The sequence below is a fragment of the Cyprinus carpio genome, chromosome B6 (assembly GCF_018340385.1).
Source record: "Cyprinus carpio isolate SPL01 chromosome B6, ASM1834038v1, whole genome shotgun sequence".
NCBI classification, from domain to species: Eukaryota; Metazoa; Chordata; class Actinopteri; order Cypriniformes; family Cyprinidae; genus Cyprinus; species Cyprinus carpio.
In genome coordinates, this window is record NC_056602.1 from 13,245,348 (window position 1) to 13,272,328 (window position 26,981).

The following is a 26,981-nucleotide window of genomic DNA, read 5'->3' on the forward strand; positions in this document are numbered from 1 at the left end:
TATTAACCTCACAATCTGAGCTGTCAGTCCCAGGTGCAGATCTAAAGTGAAAACAAAGCATTATTAATAAGTCACTGAACATGCAAAGCTATGCATTTAATATTATGGTTTGATGGTTTTATTATTTTTTATTATATTTCAATTTTTATGCTTTGTTATTTACTTTTTTTGTTCATTTAAAAAAAATCTTTTAAACATTATCTCAAGCATTGTACTTTAAGGTAGCAACACAATTGTAATGACAGGACTTTTATTTTTTTATATTGTTATTTAAGTGAAGTTTGTACAACTGGTACATTTTGATAGCCTCCACCAAATTATTGTCATTTTCATTTAGGAATTCTTCAAACAAGATGGCGTCATTTTCCAAGAATTCTCAGCTCTTGTCAATTTCACCTCTTCTTCTGTAGCCATTTGCTCCAGGAGCTGAATCTTCCCTTTCTTTACTGCCAGAGAACACTAAAAATTTAAGAGAGATTGTGTACAAAAACAATCATGCACAGAAGAATAGAGGACAAAATTAGTAAAGAAAAATCAGTCAAATCCACAAAAGAAGAAATTCAGCAAATTTTCCGACTGGCTACTAGCTGAGAACTAGAAAAACAAAATAGCATCTTACCTCAAGTAAGAAGAGCTCACGTTTCTTAGTGATATATTCATTCATGCCTCCCTTATCAACATTAGGGTCTAAGAAAATCAGAATAAAAAATAATATTTTTAGGCAAAAATTTACTTTCTGTGGGTTTACATGTGGGACATTCCATGTCAACCAACCACATGTTTTACAACAAGTCATTGTTACAACCATCTGTTGAATTTAGCAATCTTTGTTGCATTATACGTCAATTAGCAATCTTTGTTGCATTATATGTCAATGGTAACAGTTCAAATAAGGTGAAAAGCATTTTATTTCCTTACGTTTTACATGCCTGCAACTCAGGAAGTATTAAACATATCTCAATATCCTTTTAGATTTTAGTTTTTAACAAAGTGTTCTATAGGTATCTTCATTTTTGTGGTTTTTGTGTATTTTTGCCCAAAGCTGCAGGGATTTCAATCAAGAATTATTAAAGATTTCTTAATATCTTTTTAGATTCTCGGTCTGGTTAACTTTTCTTTAATAATCCTAATTTTTAAAGTACTATATGGTTTAGTCCCAAAGATATGGAGATCTCAATGTGACTAGGTGCCCAAATTGTTAAATTTTACCCATTTTCAGTGGCTGAAAACCAGATGTGGGTCACTTTGCATACAGCTGTTTACCTAGTGTATGTGACGGCTTGTAAAAGAGGAGGAAGCAATTGCAGGCAATCAGAAGAAGTTTATTGATATCAGAGTCCAGACTGTAGGCAATGGAAACGAAGGTCTGCGGTGGCGTGAGAAGAGCTGGATGGTGAAGTCGATGGTGAAGGTGAAGACGGTCAATGGATGAAACCAGGAACAGACCGGAACACTGACACGAAGACGACAACACGAACACAATCCAGCACACGAACACGGAAGACGGTAATCCAACTAGGAAGTGGAGACATGAATGAGGATCTGACAACAGACAGAGAGATGAGTGAGTATATGTAGCTGAGTGGAGATGAGGATCAGCTGGAGCGAGACAATCAACAAACAGGTGACAACAATCAACCAAACGAGCACATGGAGGCTACGTGAGTACAAAAACAAACACCAAAACATGACACGGAGGAAACAATGGATTTCCTACCGTGACAGTACCCCCTCCCCTAGGACGTCACCTGACGTTCCCAGCCTGCTTTACCTGTAGATTGTAATCATCAATAAGGCGGTGATCCAGTATGTCCCGAGCAGGAACCTACCTTCTCTCCTCCGGACCGTAACCTTCCCAATCCACCAAGTACTGAAATCCGCGTCCCCTCCGTCTAGAGTCCAGAATACGATTAACCAAATATGTGGTTTCCCCATTAACGATACGAGGCGGGGGGGGGGAACCGGGGCAGGCGGGTTAAGACGGGGAAAAAAATCACCGGTTTAATTTTGGACACATGGAACACGGGATGAACCCTCCTGTACGCCGGAGGAAGGCTAAGACGCACTGTTACCGGATTAATGATTTTGGTAACAGAAAACGGGCCAATAAATTTGGGAGCAAGCTTATTCGAAACGGAATGCATAGGAATATTCTGGGTAGAAAGCCACACTCTTTGACCGACGACGTAACGGGGAGGCTTCGACCGGTGGCGATCGGCCTTAGGCTTGGTGCGCGACCTAGCCTGGAGCAGAGCTCTGCGAGCTCTGGTCCAGGTGCGGTGACACCTCTGGACTAGTGCGTGTGCGGAGGGGACCGAAACCTCGGATTCCGTACTGACAAAATTAGGTGGTTGGTACCCTAAACTACACTTAAATGGAGACATGCCCGTAGATGACACTGGTAAAGAATTGTGTGCGTACTCCACAATTGAGAGTTGCTGACACCAGGACGAAGGATTATTGGAAGCCAAACATCGCAAAACCCTTTCGACATCCTGATTGGCTCGCTCGGTTTTGACCATTGCTCTGGGGATGGAACCCGGAAGAAAGACTAACAGTCGCTCCTAACAATTTACAAAATTCTCGCCAAAATTTGGACACAAATTGGGGACCCCTGTCAGAAACCACGTCTGTCGGAAGGCCATGTATACGGAAGACGTGGTCAATGACAGCTACCGCTGTTTCCTTGGCTGATGGTAATTTGGGCAAGGGAATAAAATGAGTCGCCTTCGAGAACCGGTCCACTACGGTTAAAATCACCGTATTGCCCTTAGAGGGGCGGGAGGGCGGTAATGAAATCTAGCGAAATGTGGGACCAGGGTCTCGAAGGGACAGACAGCGGTAAGAGTAACCCATCTGGAGGTCGATTGGAAGTCTTACCAATAGCGCAAACTGAACAAGCCAAGACGAAGTCGTGGACGTCACGAGCCATACCAGGCCACCAAAATCGTTGCTTAACTAGAAACCTAGTTCTACTAACCCCTGGGTGACAAGCAACACTGGAATAATGACCCCACTGGAGAACGTCTGACCGTAACCCCTCCGGCACAAACAATCGGTTCGGTGGGCAACGAGCCGGGGGCGTTACCCCTTCTAAGGCAGTCAACACCTTCGATTCGACCTCCCATCTGAGCGCGGAGATAATGATGGTCCCCGGTAAAATGGCTCGGGAGTAGCAGTACGATCGGAACGCTCAAAAAGACGGGATAAAGCATCGGGTTTGATGTTTTTGGAACCCGGCCGGTAAGAAAGTGTAAAATCGAAACGACCGAAAAACAATGCCCACCGAGCCTGCCTGGAGTTAAGTCTTTTGGCGGTTCTAATGTATTCGAGATTCTTATGGTCCGTCCATACAATGAAAGGTACACCCGACCCTTCAAGCCAGTGACGCCATTCTTCCAGTGCAAGTTTGACTGCCAACAACTCTCGATTGCCAATGTCATAATTAACTTCCGCAGGAGATAAACGGTGAGAATAATACGCGCAAGGACTGCACCTTTCCGTCTGAGGATGCGCGTTGGGACAACACTGCTCCTACCCCCAGCTCTGACGCGTCGACCTCCACTATGAGTTGACGTGAGCGATCAGGGGTGACGAGAATGGGAGCTGAAACAAAGCAGCTTTTCAGTTTGGCAAACGCAGCCTCGGCTGCGTTTGACCACCTGAACGTCAAACTAGGGGAGGTCAAGGCGGTCAGAGGAGCGGCTAGTTGGCTGAAATTGCGAATGAAACGCCCGGTAAAAATTGGCGAACCCCAGAAATCTCTGCAGGGCCTTGCGAGACTCTGGGGATGGCCAATTTACCACAGCCTTAACCTTCTCAGGATCCATGCGAACACCCTCAGTCGAAATGATGTGTCCTAGAAAAGAAACAGACTGTGCATGAAGAACGCATTTTTTTCATGCACAGTCTGTTTCTTGACAAAACAATCCATTCTCTAGCAACCGCAGAAGCACTCGTCGTACGTGTTGCACGTGTTCCTGGAGAGACGAAGAAAAAAAATCAATATGTCATCCAGGTAAACATATATGAACAGATCGACCATGTCTCGCAACACGTCATTAACGAGTGCTTGGAAGACTGCCGGCGAGTTCGTTAGCCCGAAAGGCATCATGCAGTACTCAAAATGGCCTCTAGGGGTGTTAAAGGCAGTCTTCCACTCATCCCCCTCCCTGATGCGGACCAAATGATAAGCATTACGTAAGTCCAATTTAGTGAAAACGGACGCTCCCTGCAACCTCTCAAAAGCTGAAGACATAAGCGGCAAAGGATAGGTATTCTTTACCGTTATGTTGTTCAGCCCTCGGTAGTCAATGCAAGGTCGCAAGGATCCGTCCTTCTTTCCCACAAAAAAGAACCCCGCCCCCGCTGGAGAAGAAGAAGGGCGGATGAACCCCGTTGCTAGAGAACTGGATATATATTTCTCCATGGCCGCCGTCTCTGGAATAGACAAAGAATATAACTTGCCCTTAGGCGGAGAAGTTCCTGGCAATAACTCTATCGCACAGTCATAGGGACGATGAGGAGGAAGAGAATCAGCACGAGACTTACTGAACACCTCCGTCAGGTCGTGGTACTCCGCGGGCACGTTAGCCAAATCCACTGCTTCCCCCTGAAACACAGACTCAGAAACATTAACACCAGCAGACAAAAGACAAGACAAATGACACTCCTCGCTCGAGCTAACCACAGATCCGAGGCGCCAATCGATCCTGGGGTTGTGTTTCTGGCAGCCAGGTGTGACCGAGAACAATGGGGGATTGAGGTGAGTCCGTGATGTAAAATGAAATCTCCTCCGTATGGTTGCCAGATGTGATTAGAGAAACAGGTAAAGTGGTCTGTGTGATGACTGGCAGTCTGTGTCCGTTGAGTGCAAAAGGTGCAATGGGGTGTTTGAGGGAGGTGAGAGGAATGTTGAGTTTAGTCGCAAACTTAAAGTCCATGAAACTACCCTCGGCCCCAGAATCCAACAAAGCGTGATGATCGAGTGCGTGGGGTGGACCACCGTAGACTCACCGGAAGGAGTGTCGATGTAGATGAGGTCTTCCTGGCAGAGATCCCACCCGATAGTAGCCTCCGTTTTACTATCGGGCTTGGTCCTTTACCGGACAGCGCTGGATGTGATGTTCTTGGCTGCCGCAGTATAAACATAGTCCCAGGGATCTCCGCCTGATCCTCTCCTCCCGGGAGAGCCGAGCTCGCCCCACCTGCATGGGTTCAAGATCTCCAGGTGGGCTGACCGCAACCTCTGAGCGCTGACGCTGAGCCTCCGGTCTGGTCACGAGAACTGCTCTCCCCCTCCGTCTGGCGGCTTGGTCGAGTCGGTTGTCTACTCTGATGGTGAGGTCGATCAAGCCATTGAGAGAAGTGGGGAGCTCGACGGCGCGGATCTCCTGTTGGATGCGGTCAGCCAACCCATGCAGGAAGTGATCCCACTGCGCCTCTTCGTTCCACTTACACTCCGCTGCCAGGGTGCGGAACTCAATGGAATAGTCGGATACGGACCTGTCTTCCTGACGTAGGTCCGTGAGAAGTCTAGCCGCCTCCCTCCCGGCGACGGAGCGGTCGAAGACCCATCTCATCTCCTCCGAAAGGGCGTGGAACGAGGCACAGCAGCTGTCTTGGTTCTCCCACACCGCCGTCCCCCAGAGGGCAGCCCTCCCCGTCAGAAGTGACAAGACGAATGCCACTTTCATTTCCTCGGTGTTAAACGTGCGGGGCTGCAGGGCGAAGTGCAGAGAACAATGAGACAGAAATGATCGACAAAACTTTGGCTCACCCGCATATTTCTCAGGGATGGGGAGGCGTGGTTCGGACTGGGAAATCCCCCCGGAGACGATCGGCGGTGTGGGTGGCGTGGGAGGCGCAGCGGGTGGCGGTTGTTGTTGTTGTTGAGCCTGGAGAGCGAGCTCGGACACCTTCGTCACCATTGCTTGGAAAGCTCGACCCATCTCATCTATCGCCTTGTCTTGGCGATCCATACGACCAACGGCTCTCTGCAGAAACTCCTCCAGATGAGATGGGGAGCGATCGCCTGCTGCTTCCATGATGGTCAGATCCTACTGTGACGGCTTGTAAAAGAGGAGGAAGCAATTGCAGGCAATCAGAAGAAGTTTATTGATATCAGAGTCCAGACTGTAGGCAATGGAAACGAAGGTCTACGGTGGCGTGAGAAGAGCTGGATGGTGAAGTCGATGGTGAAGGTGAAGACGGTCAATGGATGAAACCAGGAACAGACCGGAACACTGACACGAAGACGACAACACGAACACAATCCAGCACACGAACACGAACACGAACACGGAAGACGGTAATCCAACTAGGAAGTGGAGACATGAATGAGGATCTGACAACAGACAGAGAGATGAGTGAGTATATGTAGCTGAGTGGAGATGAGGATCAGCTGGAGCGAGACAATCAACACACAGGTGACAACAATCAACCAAACGAGCACATGGAAACTACGTGAGTACAAAAACAAACACCAAAACATGACACGGAGGAAACAATGGATTTCCTACCGTGACAGTGTATTTAAAGAAAAATGTCTGAAAAAAATATTGAAAGTAAAAAATTTAAATTTTCCCTTCTATCATAATAGAATAGAACAAAACATACCTCTCTGAGTGACGAAATGTTCTTTTTCTGATTCTGAATCTCAAGAGGACATTCTAATTCTTAAACTATCCAGGTGAAGCAAATCTTGGTTTACTGATGGGAATACAGTGTGTGGGGAGAACAACCATACTTCCCTAGGAGGCATGAAACTTATTTCAAACATGCCTTTATAATACTGACCTAAAAATGAAAAAGAAAAGTAAAAAAGAAAATAAGAATGCATGTAATCTGGCTCCATGTCTTATGTGAAAATTGTCATTTTGACCCCTTCTCCAAAACAGTGGATTACTCAGTAAATATACATCCATGAGATTTAATATTCATCCCAATGTTTGTCTTTCTTCACAAATTTAAAATAATAATAATAATAATTAACTAAATCAAAAATTTGAGCTGGTTTCTGAAATTTGGTTGACTCGACATGGAATGACCCATGTTTAATGCAGACAAGATGTGGTATGGTGTGGCTAACCTTTCATAGATACCCTCCGTGCAGGTGTAATTTGGAGCTGTGCATGATTATGTGTGACTGGTATGTTACTCTCCTCTTTCAGTTCCTTCTTCAATCTGGTTTGTCCTGCCCTTATTCTAGCTGCAAATTTCATTTTCTCATGGACAGAAATTAACAGAGTGCAGAATTTCATGTTTGCATCTGTTTTATTATTATGATTATATATATATTTTTATTTCCTGTCGGAGAAATTATGTCTGTATGGTTGAGCAAGTGTACTCTAGCTTGTGCTTTTAATAGTTTTTAATAGCACATCTCCAGACTCTAGTTAAGTGCGTTAGATAAAATTATGTAACCCATTAGTCAAGATTGTGGTGACCAGATATCATTGAATTACCTATTTTCGTTCGCTATTCTAAATGTATATGATACATCCCTTATTACAGATTGCACATCTTAAATGTATTGTATCAATGTATTAAATAATATAAACCAGCTTCCTCTGAGATTTTTCTTTGTTCCTCATCTGGAAAAGATTGTTGTGTTCAGGGATTTTGAATGGGTTCACATCATCACTGCCTTCTAAATCAGACAAACACATACACACACACACACACACATGCATACCCCATCACAAGGACATTTCCATTTCAGTGACATAACAGTTTTTACACAGAGCGAATTTATATATATATATATATATATATATATATATATATATATATATATATATATGTATATATACACACACACACTGGCCACTTTGTTAGGTACACCTTGCTAGTACCGGGTTGGACCCCCTTTTGCCTTCAGAACTGCCTTAATTCATCGTGGCATAGATTCAACAAGGTGTTGGAAACTTTCCTCAAAGATTTTGGTCCATATTGACATGATAGCATCATGCAGTTGCTGCAGATTTGTTGGTTGGACATCCATGATACGAATCTCCCATTCCACCACATACCAAAGGTGCTCTATTGGATTGAGATCTGGTGACTTTGGAGGCCATTTGAGTAAAGTGAACTCATTTTCATGTTCAAGAAACCAGTCTGAGATGATTTGAGCTTTGTGACATGGTGCATTATCCTGCTGGAATTAGCCATCAGAAGATGGGTACACTATAGTCATAAAGGGATGGACATGGTCAGCAACAATACTCAGGTAGGCTGTGGCATTTAAACAATGCTCAATTGGAATTAATGGGCCCAAAAACTGCTGATCTACTGGGATTTTTACACACAACCAACTCTAGGGTTTACAGAGAGTGGTCCCAAAAAGAGAAAATATCCAGTGAGTGGCAGTTGTGTGGACGAAAATGCCTTGTTGATGTCAGAGGTCTTAGGTTAAAGTCAGTGTCTATAATAACACAGGTTTATGGTTTTATACCACCTAGATCTAGATAAGAGAACATCTAGATTAATGCCATCCAGGATTTAATATCCTTAAGAAAGTCCATCTATGGTGCTATAGAATTTACATCTTTCTGTTTCAAAGGCAGACAAAGTTGTGTATCATCTGCCTAACAGTGAAACGAGATGCCATACTTCCGGCAAATAAGGGAAGCATATATAAGAGAACAGGATAGGTCCAAGAATGAATCCTTGAGGGACTCCACACAAGAGAGATGGTGACGAGGATACAAAATCCTTATGGCAGACTGATAAACTTATGTCTCACACATATAAGATCGAAACCACTCCAAAACAATACATTTAATGCCAACACAATGCAATAATCAGAAATCAAGATGTTATGTGTACAGTATAGTGAGAACAGCATAGTTGTCCGAGTCAGTAGCTTGTAACAGATCATTAAAAACTTTTACCATTGCTGTTTCAGTGCTGTGAAGGGATTTACTGTGAGGGGGAACGTTAGAGTTAAAAAAAAAAAAAAATTCTATGCAACAAGCAGATGATTTCATCTTAGAAAAGATATATATAATAATATCTCTCAAAGAAGAAGGACAAAATCATCGCTGGTCCCCACAGACTTCCATAATATTTTGTTTATACTATATGTCAATGGCTACCAGCAAATGTCTAGTTACACACATTCTTTAAATATCTTCTTTTGTGTTCAACAGAAGAAAGAAACTCATAAGTTTGGAACAACTTTACAGAATTTTTATTTTGGGATGAAAAATATCACCAAGGCTAATGTATGTGATGTGATCCATATGCAGAACCATTAATTAAATGGTAGATCACAAATAACCGATCAAGAAAAAGGTAAACTTTTTTTTAATCATTTGCTGCTACACTGTACTGATTGTTGTTTAATTAAAAGGTTTACTGATGAATGGTCTAATACAATAGTGCAGATATTTTAATCTCATTTTACTTCACTTGGTAATGAATTGAATCTGCTATGTGGATTAGGAAAATTTAGTTTTTGCTAAATCATTCACTTCTCCAGAATAAGGGTCAATATACACCTCAGACGTCAATCATTAACTCTAGTATGATAATGATTCTAGGCTGACTGAGGTCCAGTGAAAACTAGATTGCAGGAACAAAAAAAAACACATTTTATTCATTTTCACAGTATAATCTTAATTTTAAATTTTTTATTTTATTGTGCAAAATATGCAGTATGAATAGCAATAAAATAGATTTTTAATGGTATTTTGTATTCTTAATATTAGGCTGTTATTTTTGTCATGTTATGTTGGCATTGCTGTTTGGCCATTGCTGTTTGTGCATTGCAGTTCTACAAAACAGCAAGTATTTCAATAAAAGTAATGTCCACATTTTAGTTTGTGTATAATACTGTTGGAGTTTGTAAACAATTTGAATTATCTACATATGTGAATGTGAAGAAAGTCTGTGTGCTGGAATGAGTGAAGCAAAAGTATTGGCTCAGTGATATCAAGATTGCTGGGTGAAGTGAAGGCTGAGATATCTTTCATAAGTGTTTCAAAATCTCTTGATAGTGCAGAACTTTCTAGTGGATTAAATCATATTCCTGTATTTAATATACATATTTCATATTACTGAATTAATATACTGCATTTCAAATACCCGCTTACATTGTGGCTATATTAAATTGTAAATAGGGCACTAGACATTTGTAGTGGTTTCTGAAACCATACATCAGTTAGGTGCATTATGAAAGGATGACAATAATCAAAGACCTTAATCAAAGGAATCGTGGGCCTTATCAAAGGAATCATGGGCCTTATCAAAAGCACTCATTCAATCTCATAATGCACCTAACTGATGTACACTCAACAGATATAGAATACCCAAACTACACTGTGAGGGTCATCATGCTGAATAAATTCCTGTATCTTGCCTGAAGATGACGCCTGCAGGCAAGTGATCCATTTATACATCCATTTTCTGTGTTCCTGCGGCTCAGTGGTAGAGCATTGTGTTAGCAGTGTAAAAGTTTGTGGGTTCAATTCCCAGGGAACACATGTTAGGTAAAAATTGTTAGCCTGAATGCACTGTAAGTCACTTTGGGTAAAAGCATCTCCTAAATGTAATGTACATTTTCTAAACCGTCCAATGTGAGCATTATACAGGTATACTGGGGATTTTGAACACAGCACTGGTGTTTTTCCACAGTTACTCATTGGTGATTGATTAGCCCCAATAGCTAAATTTTGTCCCACATTTAGCTATTCTTGCCCAAACACTTTTTTTTATCCGACAAAGCCCCTGAGGAGTGCCCTCCACTTATTATGGCACACTAGGTAAATATGAGCAAAAAAGTCTGTGGAAAAATCCTTTTTCTGTTGGGTCTTTCATTCAAAATATACTCTTAAAAATCTGAACTTTAATTAAAAGTAAAACAACTGCAATAAGTTATGATCATAAAATAGATTTTCTTTGATTATTGTCATCCTTTCATTTTTTGCCTCATTTTGTTAAAATTACAGCTCTTCTCCTACTGATCTGAGACCATTTCCATATGCAGAACTTTTCAGCTTCATATTCTGTGGTCCAAGCTTGTGTACTTTCCTCTTCAGCTCACCCAACTGGTTTTCTATGGAGTCTAGGTCAGGAGACTGACAAAGACAAAGACTGAGGGACTGGAATGGCCAAGGCAAAGCCTTGATTCTGTGGTCAGTGTACCATTTTTGTGTTGATTTTGATATTTACTTTGGATCATTGTCCTATTGGAAGATTCAACCGCTACATACTTTAAACTTCATGTAAGAGGCAGCCAGGTGTTGATTTAATTTCATATATGAAAGTGAACTGCCCCACAACATCTAAGATCCACCACTGCGCTAATAGGGATTTGTTTTTTTTCCAAAAAAGCTTTATTCTTCCGACCAAACAACCTAGTCCCAGTGAAATGTCTGGTAATGTTTGGCAAGCTGTAAGCACTTTTTATAACAGGAAAGTCATGCTTATGTGTCACCTGACCACAATTTTAGAGACTTTCAGATGCAAGATTCTACTAATAACAGATTGCAGCTGTGATTCTAGGAGATTGTTTGGGCACTCAAACCATCCCCACTACGGGGCCAATAGATACACATCCACCATGTCAACTGTTAACATCTCCATTTTATATTCAGAAATAATGAATGCAAAAAAAAATACTTCTAGGAAATCACGTTATCACGTATTATGCAATATTTTACTAAAATACAACAGAATCAAAAATTCCCTTAGCCAAGGCTTGTTTGATTGGCATGTCTAAATTACTGCAGAGACAAACACAGCCAGGTCAATACACTAGATCAGGGGTGGCTAACGTCGGTCCTGGAAAGCCACAGCCCTGCAGAGTTTTGCTTCAACTCTAATCAAACACACCTGAACAAGCTAATCAAGGTCTGAAGGGTTACTAGAAAGCTACAGGCAGGTGAGTTTTAATTAGGGTTGGAGCTGAACTCTGCAGGGCTGCAGCTCTCCAGGACTGGAGTTCGCCACCTCTGCACTAGATACTCTTTTGATCAATAACTTGCAAGCCAATCACATAGTTAAATAACAACTATAAAATTGTGTCATCTATTCTGGTAAAATGACCTAAATCTGGCCTTAATGGTTTGATTGATGAGTGCCAGTCAGGGTTTGTGAATGGTTGCCACTGCATGGTTGACTGATTATGATTTGGCTTTGAATCCTACATTTTTAGACTTCCAAAAAGCCTTCAATACTGTTAGCCATAATTTCATTTTTACTGTATTATGTTTCTTTGATTTGATCAATTATCAATGCAGTGAAAACATTTTATGTAAGAGGAACTCATTTTGTTAAACTTATATCTGGGACAACAACAAAATTTCAAAAGTAATAGAATTCAAGATAAAGAATAAAAAAAGTCCCAATTCACAGACGATGCCCCAATTTTCTAAAATTTGGCAATTTTTTTCATTCACAAATGTTTGGCCCTTTTTTTCATGTTTGGGCGTTTTTTCACATTTGTCACGTTTGGGCTTTTGGTTTTGTCTATTTATATATTTTTTATGATACATGCCTTATTTTTTGTTGTTCTGTAGGCCTACTTGTTAACACAATTTCAAGTCAATATCACGAATATATTAAAAAAATAATAAAAATAAAAAAGGTCAATAGACTTTAAACAATAGCCTACAAGTTTAATTTTATTTTGGACCTTAAATTCATAGTATTATATTGATTATAATCTTCTAGCTTACTCTTATAAAAACTCAGTGGTAACAATAACGCGCCACATTATACAGCCCTACACATTTGTCACGTTTTTACACTACGATTTCCACATAACGTTACTTCTAAAACTGTGGAAACGGAAACTTTCGGTTCCACCCCTTGCGTTTATAATAACGCTGTCTGATCGCTGGCCCGTCTGCTGAATCCTTCTTTCCTGAGGAACAACTCCAATCTCGACGTGCAAAGGTATGATAAATGTAATACCTACACAGGCTGCAAGATTGTTTAAAAATCCAAGCGTAATAGCAAATAGTCACATAGCCTGTGTGCAATGACGGATTCCTTTTGACAAAGGACACATGCTTGTTTAGTGTCGTACATTCGTAAATTATTCTTGTGTTAACGAAAACGTTTTTAAAAAGTAAACAAACGTGCATAAAAGAATGTCGCCTAGTTCATGTCAGATTTGACTAATGTATTGGCTTCTTTTCATTATAGTAGCCTAAACTCTGTGACATGCTAGATTAAATCGTTCCATTTTATTTGCAGTAAATATCAGGTTAATTATTTTGTTGTGGGCGTATCTCGTTGATCGAACTTTGTGTGACCTTGCAGTTCACTCTGATTGACCAACTATCCTTCAATGATGAGCCTTTTCTTTGCTGCCTACAAACCTTTGGTTTCACTGCTTTTTGATATTCATTTATTTTTGTAGACTCATTCTAAAAACTTTTCTGTTGTCCGGCTTGGAATCTGATATTTGGTTCGTGAACGAACCGAATCGTTCTTTTGAACCGGTTCTTTTCAGTAAACCATTTGAACCGGTTCGCCTAATCGAACGTCGATTAGGACAGCTCGTGTTTGTTCCAAACGCTGTTAATAACTCCGAGAACGTGTCCGACATTCCGACACAAAATCAGCCGAAGTCCGAAAGTAGCTATTGTCCTAGAACTAGGCCATGTCTACTTCTGTAAACACTTTTTTGCGATTCGGATTTCCAAACATGCGGTTCTCGATGTCGCAGTGATGCGGTGATACACTTCAAAATGGGGCCCCTGCACAAATGGGACTCCTGTTTGAAACCGTAGCTTGTATTAGTTCTTTTACAGTGCCTTAGCACTACTGTAGCCTGTTGTATCATACTTAAGGTGATCTTATTAAATATATTTTATTTTAAATGTAATATTATTTTTATTATATGTATGTTTTTGTATATTTGTACATATGTATGCATTATTTATTTATTTATTTATTTATTTATATAATTTTCAAGCAAAATTGTTATATAATTGTTTTGACATGATATATGACTGAATTGTGAAATTTAAATGTTTCCTCTTGCCATGAATATAGCTGCTGCTGACATGATGTTACATCATAAATAAATACATTTTAAATTTAAATGTAGTAATACAACATCTTAAATACATATGTTAATTGTTTCCTGTTTTGATATTTGCATGTTCTTAACAAATTATTAAAGATGTATTAAAGATTTAATAACTATACAGCTAGCATGCTAACATAGGCTAATCTAGCATGCTGAGTACGTAAAGAACCATTATAACCACTTTAAATACCATTACAAGTAACATAAATTAAAAAGGCAGTTAAAGGGTTACTCCAACCCAAAATGAAAATTTTGTCATTAAAGGGTACATAACATACACAGTTTCACCTAATCTCATGTTAATCTTGAGTACCTTTAGAGTAGTACTGCATCATTCATATCTCCAAAAAGTCTTTAGTTTTATCATATTTATAAAAGAAAAATACAGCTTTCCGATTCTCTCCGGAAAAAGCAGAGCTCCTGGAGGCGTGCCGTGGGAGGAGCTATAATACTGATGTTTCGTGTTGTTTCCATTAACATATATTCACTTATGTGCAGATTTCCAACAAAAGACAGAAATCTGATGCAGTTTTACTTACATGAATTGGGTCTTTTATCACTGGGACTGCTCCATGTTTTAATAGCAAATGATGTGCAAATCCAGCGTCGACCTAGGCCTTGTTTATAAAACAATCGTCACTGAAATGACGAGAAAACACAAACGCACTTGCTACACTCCGTTGCTGCCCCGGAAAAACAAACTGCATTCACTGTTCATGTAACGCTGGTTCTTTGGGAAGCTGAACATGGTAAACTTTCCCTCACATCCAAAAACACACTTATTTGGAGACGTTCTCGAACAAATCCTATGCAGTGCTGCCGAGGATTTCCCGATGAAGTGCGTTGATGAGCGCGGTCTCGCTCTCCTCTGGTCGATGTGTGCATGGGCACGCTTTTCCGAGAGAAATGCTCATATAAGGAGTTCCACCATTGTCTACGACGTCATTAGATCCACAATATAAAAAAAAACAGCCGAAACTTGTACCAACCCGGAAGTAAGATTTTCGGCACAGAAATTCTCCCTCATTCGTCCAAATTATTTTTTAAAACTTTGGCCATGTTTAGGATGAGAATCCATCTCTTTAACACTGTGAACAACTCTGAATACATGAAACACCATTGTGACCCCCTCTTTAATCACTTACCCCCATTGTTGGTCTAAACCTGCAAAAGCTTAGTTTGTCTTCGGAACACAATTTAAGATATTTTGGATGAAAACGGGGTGGCTTGTGACTGTCCCATTGACTGCCAAGTAAATTACACTGTCAATGTAAGGAGGATTTAGGCCGAGTGGATTCTATAAGCGGGTATTTATTATATAGGATCTGAGCATAAAATCCAAACAATAGTCACAACTCGTGGTCAGGTCACAGGCTTGGGTCAAAACACAGGCAAAACAATCCACAGGCAGACAAATCCAAAACAGTAATCCAAAAATGTGAGTCAAAAGAGCAAAAGCAAAGGTCATAACAAATATCAACAATGGAACAATGAAAGAACACTTAGTAAGGCAGTGAACTGGCAATACTTCACAAAGTGGCAGTACAAACACATGACTTAAATACAGGGTGACAGGAAATGACAAGACAGGAACTGATGTGGCAGGAACAGGAAGTGGCAGAGTTCAATATTCAGGTGAAGGCTCCCTCTGGTGGACTGGAGCCTGATCAAACGTTACAGATTCCCTCTCCCTAGGAACACCTCTAGGTGTTCTTCTAGGACAACCCCTTGGTCTGGGTGCCGGACGATCTGGGTGAGTTTGGTGAAAGTCTCTGATAAGTGAGGAAACCAAGATGTCCTTAGTTGTTACCCACGATCTCTCCTCCGGGCCGTATCCCTCCCAGTCAATGAGATAATGCATCTGACCCCTCCTCCTGCGAGAATCTAGGATCTCCCGAACTAGGTAGGCAGGAGCTCCCTCGATCTCAAGCGGTGGAGGCGGTTATTCGTCAGTGGCTTCGGGGCTCAATGGGCCGTGGGCCGGTTTCAGGAGGGACACATGAAAGGAAGGAGAGATGCTGTAATTAGCAGGCAACTCTAAACGGTACGTAACAGGATTAACTTGACGTATAATCTTAAAAGGACCAACGTACCTTGGACTTAATTTCTTGCACGGGAGTTTCAGGCATAGGTCACGAGTGGAAAGCCACACCATTTGACCTGGCTGATACTCAGGATGTGGACATCTGTGTCGATCATCTTGGGTCTTTTGAGATCGAATAGCCCGCTGGAGACGGACATGAGCTTTGTCCCAGAACTGTTCACTTCTTCTAATCCAATCATCCACAGCAGGCACCTCAGATGGCTCCCCAGACCAGGGAAACAGAGGAGGCTGATATCCAAGGACACATTGGAAGGGTTTAAGCCCAGTTGAAGAGTGAGTGAGGGAATTTTGGGCATACTCTGCCCATGGGAGGAATATGCTCCATTTTTCCTGTTCCTGGCTACAGTATGATCTCAAGTATCTACCAATCTCCTGATTAAGACGCTCTACTTGACCATTAGCTTGAGGATGATAGCCAGATGTGAGACTGACATTGATGTTTAAATGTTTGCGAAAAGCTCTCCAAACACGGGATATGAACTGTGGCCCTCGATCAGTCACAATATCATCTGGTAGTCCGTAAAACCTAAATACTTGATTGAACAAAACTTGGGCAGTTTCCATGGCAGTGGGGATTCCTTTCAATGGAATGAGACGACAAGACTTAGAGAAGCGGTCAATGGAGACCATAATGGTGGTGAATCCTTGAGAGTTAGGCAGATCAGTGACAAAGTCAATAGACAGGTGTGACCAGGGCCATTGGGGAATTGGTAGCGGTTCTAGAAGTCCTGCAGGCAATTGTCGAGGTGTTCGTGACTGAGCAGATCTGACAAGCACTTACATAATTACTGACATCTGCAGATAATGTGTGCCACCAAAAAGAATTTCTAACCAAAGCTGTGGTGCGATTAATTCCAAGATGTAAAACAGATGCACATAATCAATCAATATAAGATCACGGAGTTGTAAGAACTTACAAAAAAGGGTAGTTGACAATTCTGGCTTGAAATGCTCACATTGGCCTCGTTTTCCAGTCCATCTTTATTATTGAGCCCTGTTAAAGTTAAGTGTACTTCTCAAGGGCACAATCACGATAGAGGTTGCTAAGTGAATTCACTATTCACACTTTGCATATGCTTACCAGTACAAACACTGATTCACTTAGCAACAGTTTTGGAGGGTTCTTCTCCAGTGGTAGGCCAGACTACCTGAATTTCCCTTGAACATGAATTCATTACAAAGCAACTTGACAAGCAATTTATCATAAGAACCAACAATATCTGCAGTACAGAATTCCAAAATGTACTTTTTAAGACAGAGAGGTAAACAAGCTAGAGGAGGGAAATGCAGAAAGAGATACAATATATATATATTTTAATTGTTATAGGAAGTGCATATGTTTACAGTGCTTGTAAAAGATGTCATCAAACAATTTTATACTTAATTTTAGAACTAATATGCTAGCACGTATAGTAATAGTAGTAGTTGTGTGTGTAGTCAATAATAGGTTTTTTAACCTGTATGTGTTTCATTTCAGATGAAGATTGCTGTGATTGGCCAGAGTGTCTTTGGACAGGAAGTGTACAAAGAACTGAAGAAGGATGGTCACATGATTGTTGGTGTATTCACCATCCCTGACAAAGATGGAAAAGTGGACCCACTTGGTAAATCTCTTTTTTCTGTTAGGATCATTGATGTTACTCCTAAAGAGATAACTCTCTCAAAATTTACCCATGCTATCCCAGGTTTATACATAAACAGATTTTTTTAAATGTATGCCAGCTCTTTGGGTCCATTTAATGTGTGGAGTCCTTTGAAGTTTAAACGAACACACAAACAGATACAATGGTATTCTATATGACCCCAATTGAGTCTTCTGAAGTGAAAAAATTTTTTGCTCATATTTGAATATCATTTATAAACGATCATTGGGAACATCATCAAGTTTGAGGGACAGATACACATTATATGGTCTCAAGAGATGGATTATTTTTCAAAAAAATCTTAATTTGTGTTCTTCTGAAGAAAGGAAGTCATATATCTGGGAAAACAAAAGAGTCAGTAAATGATAACAGAATTTAGATTTTTGCACAAATGTTTGGAGTGAAAATTTTGTCCAGTTTTACATGTGATTTGTCCAGACCAGTGCCAAAATATGGCAGGCAGGCCGAATGAAATGCAAATTCACTCTCTGACAGTAACAGTAACTCTTATGTAACAGCAGCAGCTCTGCTCTTGCACCAAACATTCATCTTGGTCTGAATCTGTCCTTTTTTCAAAAATACATAAAAAATGGAATTCATACATAAATGAAGTTCTTACATAAAATGATTTGAATACAGTTCTTCTACGGTGAATATGTTTTATATACTGTATTAAAATATTGTGGTGATACAACTGTTCTCTTTATTGCTGAATTGTTCATAACTTAAAAAAAAAAAGTCTTTAAATTCATTAAAATTTTAATATTTATATAAAATGTAAATAATTTAAAATATACATGTACTATCCATTAAATATAAGTAACGTGATGCACCCAACATTTTGCAAACATGCAGAAGAAAACTCAAGACTGTGTTAAGGTCAACAAGTCTCTTGAAATATAAAATATGACAAGACAAGATTAGTTAAGGTCGTTAAACAGCAAGACAAATTAATTCAGGTCGTTAATTGTCTTGTTGTGGGATTCCCCAAAATGTAACGAATTATGAATTAGCTGCACTATGGAACATTGGCCAACCTCTGTCTTTTGAAATATAAAATTGCATGTTATTTGCAGAAAGCTTTTCCATGCCAGGTGTGCCCTTTTTTGAATATGAATCTGAAAAAAAAACAAAAAACACAAATGTTACACAAATTGAAATAAAACTTTAAACTTTCTACAGCGACTGAGGCAGAGAAGGATGGCGTGCTAGTGTTCAAGTTTCCCCGCTGGAGGCTTAAGGGAAAGGCCATCACAGAAGTGGTGGATCAGTATTTGGTGTCAATGTTGATACTGTAGACAGAAAACCAGTGGATGTAGGATGTATTGATTTGAGCTGTAAACCAGAAGTAGGTCTGGGGAGGCAACAGCTAATCAATAATCTCAATGAAGAAAATAATCAACAACAATTTTCTATGGCCAAAACACATATATGAAAAACAGAAAAGGATGCAGAGTGAACTGCTGTGGGGAAAAAGTGCAGGAACAGTGTTATTGTAAACACGAAAGTGCTTTATATTTAGCTTTCTATCAGGTGCTTTGATGGATACATGTTCTCTTTAATGCATCTGAGACCTGTTTTTCCCAGCACACAAAATTAAATTTTGTGTTTGTATCATTACCTGCAAATGTTATTAAGTATCATACGTGTATCATATTTTATTTTTTGGGGCTTGGCACAATATTTTATTCACTGACAGAAACAGCATGAGGATGAGCAAATGATAACACAATTCTCGAGTGTGTAAATTATGTAATATTGCATTGTTTTAACATAATTTATGTTTTGCTATTCTGTGTTCTCTAAGGACTCTGATTCATGGTGATAAGAAGGGTGGGTTTACTATATTCTGGGCAGATGATGGATTTGACACAGGACCAATTCTTTTACAAAGAGAGTGTGATGTGAAGCTAAACGACAATGTAAACAGCATCTACAAACGCTTCCTGTTCCCAGAGGGAGTCAAAGGCATGGTGTGGATCAATGCAGAAACTACATCATATTGAAAACTATAGTATACTATGCATTAAATTTAAAACAGAATTCCATTCACTGTTTTAATGAGAGCACCACCCTTGGATTCTTGTGTGTTTTTTTTGTTTTAGGTGGAGGCAGTCACGTTAATTGCAGCAGGTACAGCTCCGAGAATAAAGCAACCAGAGGAAGGAGCCACATATGAGTGTATTCAGAAGAAAGAAAATTCAAAGGTGGAGTTCTCTAGCAAAGCACAACAGCCGATATTTAGATGTATAGCTTCAACCTCATTGTTGTACACAACATTTAAACAATAACTATCTATGGTTGGTTGAATAGATTGACTGGAACCAGCCAGCAGAAGCTATTCATAACTGGATCAGAGGAAATGACAGAGTACCTGGAGCCTGGGCAGAGATTGATGGCAAAGTGAGTGTTTTAATTAACACAAACAAAAGTACAGGAAACATGCAGAGACTCTTAGTCAAATGCATTAAATTATGTGCAAAAACTTCTCTTGTTGCAACAGTATTGTTTTAATTAATTTGGTAGAATGTTTCATTTTATGGATCAACACTGTTGGAAAATGATCATTCTTCAAGTAATTGTCAACCTCTGGAAATTCCTGGAGCAAGTCGACCAGGTCTGGTTACCAAAAATGGCCTTGTTCTTTTTGGGAAAGATGGCAAGTCGGTAAGGACATGCAGAAATATTTATAATTTATGCTATTAAAACTGATAAACTTGATAAAGATAAAACTTGATGTAGGCACAAAACATAGTTAATATAGTACCACCTATTTTAGGCAGGATTAATTTGTGCTAGCCTGAGTAGTTGAGGGGATTTGTGACTTTGCCAACCAAATTTAAAGGGATAGTTCAACCAAAATGTTCCTCAAACCTGTATGTGTTATTTATTTCTTCTGCTGATAACAAAAGAAGAATGTTGGTAACTGAAAAACTTGATGATTTGTATGGTCAAAAAAATAGGTCATGAAAGTCATGGCCTTTTGAAATGACACAAGGGTGAGTAAATGATGACACAATTTTCATTTTTGGGTGAACTGTCCTTTTAAGTGCAAGCTGCAAACATCATGGTCCAAGCACATGTGAAGAGACCATGGTCAAAATAGACAAATTCGAAAGAATAGATCCTGCTGATGCTGTGGATGCAATTGCTTTGGAGTCAAATGTCAATTTCTTCAGTCTTCAGATAGCACAATCAGTTTTTTCTTATGTTATAGCCCCTAGCAACAGAAGCATTTTCAGTGAAGACATGCTAAACAGAAGTCTTACTGTTTTAGTGTGTCAGAATGAGCCATGGCTGTAAAAATCAATTAGATCACATCTTAGAAATCTACTGAATCAAAATGTTTTTGTCATGAGGGTCTCTATATGATCTGTAGCAAGTTTTGTGTGAACCAAACAAACAGCCTGTGTATTCCTTAGAAAAAGTGTAAAATGTATAGAAATTTAAGCTATACATTTCCTTTTGAAATGTGCAATGCAAGACTGTAGATGAGCGTGTGTCTGTGTATTTAAGTACAAGTTTGTTTGTACTTGTGTGTAGTTACTTGTGAAGAATCTGCAGTTTGAGGATGGGAAGATGATTGCTGCATCCCAGTATTTTAAACCTGCTGTCAGTTCCACTGTGGATCTCTCTGAGGATGAAAAACAATTTGCTGAGCAGATGAGGGTGAAAATATATCACTCGTTTCGTTACTAGTCACCTTGATATTCTTTGTGTTATTGATATTCTTTGTCTGTATGCTACGAACCTGTTAGTATCAAACACTACTTTTCTACATTCTGAAAGATAATGTGTGTTGAAGGCAGAATGATAGAGTATTTATTGTTTTTTTCGTCCAGGTGGTGTGGAAAAGTATTTTGACTAATGTAGAGAAGATTGAAGACGGTACTGACTTCTTTAAATCTGGGGCTGCTTCGATGGATGTAGTCAGGTAATGTGTGAATGTATAACTCTCATCATACTGTACATACATGTACACACATTATTTTGCTAATTTTTCTGTTTATATAATCCAAAAGATTTTTTCTTCTTTTTGTACTATAGACTGGTGGAAGAGGTAAAGTTGAGGGGGGCACAGCTACAGTTGCAGAATGAGGATGTTTACATGGCAACAAGCTTTGAAGAGTTCATTCAAATGTGTGTGAGGAAGCTGAGAGGAGAGGACGATGAAGAAGAGTTCACCGTTGACTATGTTAGTATTGCATCTGTTAAATGGGTAGTAGCTTATAATATAACATATTTTGTCTTGAAATATATATATATAGATATATATATATATATATATATATATATATATATATATTGTCTTGAAATATATATATATAATAAAATATATACACAGTACATATATAATTTATATACAAAAATGCAATGCTGAAATAGACACTATTTCTGCATTTTACAGAATATTACAAATGATATCCAGAACTTTAGAAGTCCAAATATACACTCATAAGTTTGATGCCTGCAGTACATTCCAAAAAAGTTGGGAACAAAGAATGATGTACTTCATGTACTTGTGATAGTAATTGTTGCATGTTTAAGTGGAAATGTTAACATTACTTCTATAAAGAGTAAGATTTTCAGGTTTTTAATTTGAGATACTATAGATCTAGACTTCAAATACAGTGGTAAACATCACAGGTATCGAACTTAGAATTACTGTTTATGAAGAAACAAAGTTGATTAGGTAAATTAGCTTTTATACAGATTTTTTGTTGTTGTTGTGTATGTATTTGTAATTTTGTATTTTATGATTATGTATCTGCATTTCTGTTGTAGGTAGTAAAGAAACTGAACAACATGACAATCCAAATCCCACACCAGCTTTTCATAAATGGGGAGTTTGTAGATGCTGAAGGGGGAAAGACCTATAAGACCATTAACCCCACTGATGGACAGGTACACAGGGGACACAGTTTCCTTTTTCACTCTGTCTTACTGCATGATCTATTTTCTTCTTTTTCACATTCACATTTCAACTTTTGTTTGTGTAGGCAATCTGTGATGTGTCCTTAGCTCAGATCTCGGATGTGGAAAAAGCAGTGGCTGCAGCTAAAGAAGCATTTGAGGAGGGAGAGTGGGGCAAGATGAACCCCAGAGACAGAGGCAAACTACTCTACAAGTACATGCATTTTATATTTAAACACTGCAGTTACACACAGGTTTCTTTCTTTCTTATGTTTCTGCATTGAACTGGTAATTGTTTGAAAAACATACTTACCAAATTATCTTTGCTCAGACCATACTGGCAAAAAAGTTATGAAAATGAGCTTTTTGATTGACCAAACTGTTCTCTCATTAAGTACGAATGAATTCGACAAGGATGACTACAGAAAGGAAATATACAACTATATGTGATGGACGATGATTATTTGTAACACAGTCTCTGCAGTGATAAACATATTAGTAAAGTTTCATAATTGTAATAGCGAGTGTGTCTTTTTTTCAGACTCGCTGATCTGATGGAGCAGCATCAGGAAGAGCTGGCCACTATTGAGAGCATAGACTCAGGAGCAGTCTACACTCTTGCCCTCAAAACACACATTGGCATGTCTATTCAAACATTCAGATATTTCGCTGGCTGGTGTGACAAGATTCAGGTTTGTTTGTTATTTATCAGAATTTTTATTTATCAGCCATCATTTGTGATGTATGCCACAGTGTCATATTTAGGATATTCTGTCATTAAAGTGTACATTCTATGTTTTTTTTCAAGCTCTATTCACCTTATTTAAACATTTTTGAAATAATTAGTTCAGAATAAAAGAAGGGACAAATTAAATTTTGTGATAATTAAAATGCAATGAATGCTGTTGATTGAGCTTAACTTGAACTGAACCCAGAAGATTATTTTAAAGCTAGTTTGACCGCATTGTATTAGAAACTACAGTTTTAGTAATATAAAAAAATGAACACATCCTTGTTTGTGTCTGAAATATATGCAATTGTTCTCCACAGGGCTGCACTATTCCTATCAACCAGGCTCGACCTAATCGAAACCTTACCTTCACCAAGAAAGAACCAATTGGGTAAAATCAACTGTTTTTGTCCAGTCTCACCATGAAAAAATCACCTCAATTACTGTGCATTTAGTTAATCTGGATAGAGTTTTGGGAATATTTTGCTCTTGTTTGTTCATGTTCAGTGTGTGTGCAATTGTCATTCCGTGGAATTATCCACTAATGATGCTGGCATGGAAGACTGCAGCCTGTCTAGCAGCTGGAAACACTGTGGTGCTCAAACCTGCACAGGTAAAGAACTGAAGTTTATATTAAAACAAAAATGCACACGGTCATGGCATATTTAATCCGAACAATATACACACAGAACTTAAGGACTCTGTTTCTGCATTCAATTCTAGGTCACACCTTTGACTGCTCTCAAGTTCGCTGAATTAACTGCATTGGCAAAGTTTCCGACAGGCGTGGTGAACATACTACCAGGATCAGGTACATATAAAACAAAACATACACAAACCTGTCAATGAAAATTAACTGATATACTCTAACTGTTTTCTGTACACAATTCAATATCAATATTGTAAATTCTTTGCACACTTTATTTTTTAGTACATCTGATTATTAATCCTTAAAGCTATCTGCTTGTAGATTCATTGAATATTTGTTACATATGTAAATTCCAGGGTCTCTGGTTGGTCAGCGGTTATCTGACCACCCTGACGTTCGAAAACTTGGCTTCACCGGCTCCACTGAGATTGGCAAACATATCATGAAAAGGTGAATGAGCATCGGTTTTAAATCTAAAGAATGCTGGGGTTTGAGTATCTCTTTAATTTAAAGTTTTCAGATTTCAACTTTTGTAGTAAATTACATAATCATCAAAATGCTTGTGTATCTTGTAGCTGTGCAGTCAGCAACGTGAAGAAGATTTCTCTTGAGCTAGGAGGAAAGTCTCCTCTCATCATTTTTAATGACTGTGATCTGGACAAGGCTGTCAGAATGGTTTGTTTACCTCAGTACCATCACACAATTATACATGTTATAATCTCAGTCATATTTTATACCCTCCACACTCTTCTTGTCTGCAGGGTATTAGCTCTGTGTTCTTCAATAAGGGAGAGAACTGCATTGCAGCAGGGAGACTTTTCATTGAGGAATCTATCCATGACACTTTTGTGGAGAGAGTGGTAAAGAACAATATATATGGTTTAATAGCTTCATCTCTATTTTTACATATACTGTATTCCTTTTGATTTAACTGTGGCTGAATCCCAGCTATTCTGAAACATGGTCATGACGCAGTCTTGTGAGTTATGGCCGTATATCAGCTCAAGCTTTTGGAAGCAATTTGCAGCTTCTAAAAATTTAGTCATACTAACCTCTTAAAATAATTTGACTAAGATTCTAACACTAGCTTGCTCTATTTTTTTTCTATTCTATCTGTTTTCTTTTTATTTATTATATTATTTAAAAAGCCTTTGCTATGTGTACTTCGTTAAGCTAACTGAGACTTGTTATAGCACTTGTATATCATTGCTCTTTTGTATATCATTGGGGCAGCTGTGGCCTAATGGTTAGAGAGTTGGACTTGTAACCCAAAGGTTGCAGGTTCGAGTCTCGGTACTGGCAGGAGTTGTAGGTGGGAGGGAGTGAATGAACAGCGCTCACTTCCAGCCACAATACCCATGGCTGAAGTGCCCTTGAGCAAGGCACTGAACCCCAAGTTGCTGGATATAGCTGCCCACTGCTCCGGGTGTGTTCACTGTGTGTTCACTGCTTACTGCTGTGTGTGTGCACTTGGATGGGTTAAATGCAGAGCACCAGTTCCGAGTATGGGTTACCATACTTGGCAAATGTCACGACTTTCACTTTTTTGTTGATTTTGATTGCTTCCATTGTCCTAATTTGTAAGTCGCTTTGGATAAAAGCGTCTGCTAAATGACTAAATGTAAATGTAAGACCATTTGATTTTAACTCAAGTGTAAAAGGCATACTGTGATAGCCTAGATGAGTTAATAATTCATGATTTTTATAATTTATTTGTAAAGCTCATAGCATATATAGCTACATCTATGTAGGTGAGTGAAATAAAGAAGATGAAGATTGGTGATCCACTGGACCATTCCACAGACCACGGCCCCCAGAACCACAAAGCTCATCTGGACAAACTGGTGGAATACTGTGAAAAGGGGGTCAAAGAAGGAGCAAAATTAGTATGTGGAGGGAAACAAGTGAACCGTCCAGGTTAGAGGAGTGTGTCAGCATCACATGTATATTGCTGTTGAGGAGTCCTTTGGGCCAGTCATGATCATCTCCAAATTCAGTAATGGGTTGGTAGAAACTAGAAATAAGCTACTTTTATCTCTAAACTGTTGATTGTTTCACACCAGTCAATCTATATAAACTCAGCTTCCAGTAAGTTTAAATGATTTATAATAGATTTAACTATACATTGTACAAATTGTTCAGAGTTGTAACACCATGACCAAAAGCAACATTGTAAACGGCCTTTTCCTAAATCTCCCTCATTCAGAGATGTTGACAATGTGCTGCAGAGGGCTAATGCTACAGAATATGGTTTAGCATCAGGTGTGTTTACACGTGACCTCAGTAAGGCTCTGTACGTGAGTGAAAAACTTCAGGCCGGCACTGTGTTCATCAATACTTACAACAAGACCGATGTGGCTGCTCCTTTTGGTGGCTTCAAACAGTCTGGCTTTGGCAAAGATTTGGGTAAGACAAAAATACAATTGTGTGAATGATATAATTATTTTGATGCATGATAAATTAATTTAAATGAACACATATCCAATATTTCAGTAATCATTTATCTTATAATAAATACTTTTTGTATATTGTTTTAACTGGGTGTATTTCTCCCCAACAGGACAAGAAGCTCTGAATGAGTATCTAAAGACTAAATGTGTCACTGTTGAATACTAATAAAATAATAAAATACTGGACATATAGTGCACAGCATAACATGATTGCATTTTAATGCTCTAAAGTGGCAGCTAAGGACCATTTCAGTTTAGCCTTCAAGTAAATTGTCATGACTCAGTAATTATTTGTTTTGTGTGTAATAATGGATAGATTAGGTCAGGTTGTGGTTTTCTCTAGATGGGGTTAGGTGATGTATTGGCAGCTGTGAAATCGGAGGAGGCTGCCAGCGGCAGCAAGACAAATAAATAATAATATAAATTTATAATTATTTTTGATAC

General features: G+C 39.1%; 1 pseudogene; it reads left to right on the forward strand.

Moving 5' to 3' along the window:
* Positions 1-12,670: 12,670 nt before the first annotated feature.
* Positions 12,671-26,851, forward strand: LOC109107717 (annotated as a pseudogene).
* The last annotated feature ends 130 nt before the right edge of the window (positions 26,852-26,981 follow it).